We start from the raw sequence: 5580 nt of genomic DNA on the forward strand, positions 1-5580 counted from the left end.
CCATAATTCTTTTCTGGCCTCTTCAGGCATCAGGCATGCAAATGGTACATATACATATATGCAGGCTCTCATATATGAACATAAGATCAAAATAAATAAGTCTAAATCCTGCTCTGACATTCTGATTTTAGAGAGGGCCTCATTTCCAGGAAAAGTGCACAGGCGTCCAGATTATTCAGTGTTTCCGACATTTTTAGTAGCTTCTCTCCAAGGTGGAAGCCGAGGGAACGGAAAAGAGTGCCTAGTCTCTCAGAAAGACAGGAGTCTGGGCCTCTAGGCATGGTTCCTAGTGGATCCATTGTCCTTCCAGGTATCCTGGCTGACTGCCATTCATGACCGAGGTTCTAACTGGTGGTGTCACATGAAAGCTGGTGTCTTTGGGGCTGGTGGAGTCCAGACAATCCCCCTGACCCTTTTGGAAATTAATGGTGTAATCAGTCTTAGTGTGGCCCAGCCATGCTAAATCTAGGCGTCATTTCAGGGAAAGATGCCAGGCAGGCTCTCTGTACACAGCCTCTGCGACAAGACGTCCTTGTTCCTCACCAGGCTTCCTAGACTCGTGAATAAGAACACAGGCAGCATTCTCTCATCCCTTTAGCACATCTCTATCTGCATAATGTTGTGCTAAGACACATACCACACTGCCCTACTCATGCTTCCTTTCTACCACCCTCACCGTCCCTGGCTTGTTTGAGGTAATAGCTTTCTCATTAGAAACTTTCTTATTCTGTGACATATCTCTCCTGATCAAGGGAGAACTCAAGTTCTTCCACAGGTGAAAGATAACAAGTGGGTTTAAATATTCTTCCTTAAGACAATGCATTAGCAAGGACTGTACAGGCTCTATTTTGAGCATCATACTCTGAACATTAACCCCATCTTCTCTCTGCATTAAAGTTGTTTTGTACTCAAAAAGCAGAAATAGAGCACAACAATATTTTTAAAATATCAAACTGAAGTTGGCAAACTTTACTGCAATGGTGATTAGGATGTTCCCTAGTAAGGGGAACAGGGACTTTAATCACCTCCCCCTATTGGGGGCAGCTTTACCAGGCCACAGAGGAGGAAAATGCAGCCAGTCCTGATGAGACCTGATAGACTAGGGTTAGATGGAAGGGGAGGAGGACCTCCCCTATCAGTGGACTGGGGAAGGGGTATGGGAGGCGATGAGGGAGAGAGGGTGGGATTGAGAGGGGATGAGGGAGGTGACTACAGTTGAGATACAAAGTGAATAAACTGAAATAAATAATAAATAAAAAGAAAAAATGTAACTAGAAGCAAGGTCAGTTTTTACTTGTTACTGGTTGTTTTACACGGGAAAGCATATAGTTTCTGATATAATGACAACAAAGACATCTTGAAATTTTTGGAGCATTGTAAAATTGATATTATAAATGTACATAAACTCTGCATCTTGCGTTCTTGCTCCCCATGTCTATCCTTGTCTCTCTAGCCACACAGTTTTTTTTTTTTTTCCTGGAAAATAAGCTGATTTCTTATTTAGAGGTTTTGTAATTTTTTTCCCATTTTGGTATCTTCTCAGTTTTTCTCTTATCTTGAGGGCCTACCTTCAATGCTGTGATCTCAATTTGGCTACTACCCAAACAAAGTAGGCCTCCCATTCCAGTTACTTTTACATTGCATGAGTCATTTGAAAATGTCTGCAGACCCATATCTACTGCAATACAATATAAGCTTCAAGAGTACAGGACTGTACCTGTGGTATCCTTGATTTTATACTCTGAGTTGGCACATATAGAGATGAATACATCGTTGTTGAATGCATAAAAAGTGATTGAAGATTATCTTATTTTAGATTTAAAGAATTACTTTTATTACTACCATTGGCTTATCTGAACATACATGGAATGAACCCATCTTTTAGAACCATGGGGATAGGTTTCTCAATGTATTTCTTATGTATAATCATGAATTTGTGAGAATGGATCTTTCCCAATTATTTTGATTTATACTGGTGGTAGTAGAAAAATTGATTAGCTATTCTTACTAGGCAGGATAAGAAATCCTTTTGGAACAGACCTCATGGTCTATGTTTCCCTCATTTTTTAATGATATTTAGTTGTTTGGTAGGTACCTTTCGGTTGTTATTATTGAGAGTAGGGAGTAGGTGAGAGAAAATTGTAGGCCATTGTGTTTTCTGGGATTAAACCTGGAAGACTTTCCCAAGGAGGCAGAACTGGGAAGGTTACTTGATCAAGAGAAGGACACACATTTAACTTCTGGATGGGTGAGGTTATGACTTGAGGAGCTTCTGTCAGTCATGTGATACATGGACCATTTGTATAAGAGAACTTGGGGACAACACTTAAGGGAAAAGTTCTCATTTAAGGATTAGAATGGAGACATCTTAGAGGTGGCAATTCCATAATAGGATTGTTCCAGAAACTGCCGCTGAGTAATAAATTACCAGCCAGTTTAGCAGCGGAGGCCAATCATTTTCTTACATTCACACAGGAGGATATGGGTCAAGAAGTCAGTGAGGGCTCTGCAGGGAATGGGCTGTGTTTGCCACAACCGTGGGCACCAGAAGGGAAGAAGAGACTTGATGCAGAGGCTGGGGGTCACCTGGAGATTCTTATTTACATGTTAGGCGGCCAGATGTCACCACGGGACCTCTCCTTGAGGCTTGGCTTCTTTCCAACTTCTTTGTCACAATCCAAAGAGCTGTGGAGCTCAGGGCTTCAAGCATTTCTATTTCAACAGAGAAGATGGAAGCTGCATTTCCTTTCATGGTCAGCCTTTGAAACCACATGGTCTTATGTCTTCTATCATCCTGGTTGCAAGCAGACACAAAGCTCACCAGGATTCAAAGGGGGAAAACTACCCCTTGATGGAAAAAACTGACTTACTTGTTCATAGAAGGAGCGTCTAAGAAATTTGCTGTCATATTCTTAGCTTCTACAAGAATAAAAGAAGTGATTGGTGGGGAAGGTTGGCTCCTTGAATCTTGGAAAGGAGATAAGCTTTGAATCTGCTGTGCATCCTGGTTCCATTCCTGTAAGTGAGTATGCTGCGATCATCAATGGCTTTCTGGCCAAACTGGAGTTCTTTGATCTTCCGAGGGAATTTCCTCCCTCCATTCTAGTGTGTTCAGGAGCTGAAAACTGGCTGGCAATCACTGAGACCTTTTGAAGCCATGATACTCCAGGTATCACGCCTGGAGTAGAGCATCATGCCTTTTTCTTCACACAGCTACTCCTCAGAGCTACTCCTCAGAGCTTTTCCAAACACAGACTTTTTTTTTTTTTCTACAGTGGCAACAGAAGATTTTTATTTGGTGGAGAATACCCTAGGTTTTGTTAAGGTAAATGGGGACTGGCAAACACAGCGTGCCATAGACTCAGGAGGCATTTTCTGTGTGAGCATCCATTCTCCTCCTCAACTCTATTCATGCAGGCAGAACTCCTCTGAGACCAATGATTCCATGAAAGGGCTTGAAGCATTTAGTTCAACTTGTCCAACAGTTCTTCCAGTTCAGGCGAAGCTTTGAACCTTGCCTTGATGTCTTCTTCAGTGTACTCCCTCACTGACAACCCGACTCCTCCTGGAAGATTGCTTTGTAATATTTCCAGGAAAATCTCTGCAAACGTAGCGTTCAGACTGCTGATCTGAACCTCTCGTTCACGGGTAGTAAGGGCTGCGTCTGGGACCATTTTGTTGCCTTGGTGCAGTTGCCACATGCTGGGCATCATGCAACTTTCCTTGACTATGATAGAATGCTGGTTGCAGAGTGGGTGGACATACTGGGCATAACTTTATGCTGGAGTTGTGTCATAAGCACTCAGATGGATATTTAAAACCCCATATTCATAACCTGTCCCCAAATTAATGGATCTCACTTGCACTTTTGATTTCTTTGTTTTAGGCTCTGGCACTTTCACCATGCACCTGTGTGTTTCAAAGCCACAAGTGGGCTTTATCTTGTAGTGTGAACTGGTCATCTGGATACCACCAACAGAATAAGTGGGATTTTTCTCCCAAAATTCTGAATCTCAGGAGGGAAAGGCTTGTTTAGAAACAGTTCTGCTCCATAGGCCCAACACCTCTCCCAGAGTTCTGCTCATTCTTGACTACTTCAGCTTCTAAGCAAATTGAAAATGTGCCCCAGCAGCCACAACTCCTGGGTGTCTGAAAACATGAGCAGAAACGTCTTCAAACATAGGCTTTTGCAGACCATTTGGATGGCCCCCTTTTTCTCGTTGCCTTTTAAATTCCTCTTTCTTTACCTTGTTCCTAAATTTACTCTGCATTTCATTGAGCCCACTGCTTTTGATTCTTAAAACACAGAGGGCTAATTGTGCTGAGCTTATAATACTTTTCCAACCAGCCACTAGGAAGCAGACTGAAATCCCCAATCTCATTTATACTGCCATTTATTTCAATGTGTTTATAAGAAATAGAAGGAATGGGTTTTAGCTAATTGTACCATATAGTGCTATTTTCTCAACAATACTTTTTATTAACACAGCTGATAGAAAATGAAATTAATCTTCATTCAAAAGGCTGCTAATAGAAAACCAAGAGTATTAAGCATTCAGGAATAAAATGGAGACAGGCAATCATAATGTTGCTATTTTGGTAGTTTTACATGAGGTGCCTATACAATAATATATTCTGAAATATAATCATAAATTTTGCCCAGAATTCGGAATGTGGTAGGTGTATTGGAGGCACATTTACAGAAAAATCAGGAGTTCAAATGAAATTTGCTGGAGACCATATATCAATTTGCCATCAGGACAGACAGTACAATAAACCCTGGATACCTTCCGTTAATCACCAAGGATGTGTCATCTCCAACAGAATAGAGTTGTGTCTGTTATAAATAATGTATTGGGGATCATATATATATATATATATATATATATATATATATATAATGCTAGGAGTTGAGACGGCAGATATAATTACCTTAAGTTCTTCAGTTCTTCTATTTCCTTTTAGTTTTAAAAACAGTAGACATGTTGAACTGGATGGGAAAAGACCATGAGGCCTCAATCCTATACAAAAAAAAAAAAAAAAAAAAAAAGAAAAAAAACCTATAGAAAATTAAGGAATGCTGATAGTGGGAGAAATAGTCTCCCCAGGGAGGAACACACCAACTGGCAATCCAATACTAAATTATCAGCTCCGAAAACAAACATACATACAACATTATATATTTGGGAATTTAGGATATAAATATGTATATATATATATAGTAATGATTAACAAGAGTCTTACATGCATATAAGTGACTTTATATTATTTACCTTATTTTTGAGATTATAATACAATTACATCATTTTTCTCCTCCTCTACTTTCCTTGCTACCAACCTTCTCTTATACTCCTTCTTGCTCCCTTTGAAATTCATGGCCTCTTTTTCTCATTGCTTGTTGTTAATGCATATATAATATTTTATGTTAATATGTTGATATATATAGCAAATGGCTTGGTACTTAAAAACACTCAAATACTACAGGATTGCTTGTTATTTCATCATAGCCTGCATCTTTTGAATCTTGTTTCTAGAACTTTCTCTTTTGTGTTCTTGAATAAGACACTTCAATAATCTGCA

The 5580-nt window shown here is 39.9% G+C and overlaps 1 pseudogene; it reads right to left on the reverse strand.

Annotated features, from left to right (window-relative positions):
- Positions 1 to 3464: 3464 nt before the first annotated feature.
- On the reverse strand, positions 3465 to 4085 carry LOC110546129 (large ribosomal subunit protein mL48-like; annotated as a pseudogene).
- Between the last annotated feature and the right edge of the window lie 1495 nt (positions 4086 to 5580).

This window comes from Meriones unguiculatus, chromosome 6, assembly GCF_030254825.1.
Source record: "Meriones unguiculatus strain TT.TT164.6M chromosome 6, Bangor_MerUng_6.1, whole genome shotgun sequence".
Lineage (NCBI taxonomy): Eukaryota > Metazoa > Chordata > Mammalia > Rodentia > Muridae > Meriones > Meriones unguiculatus.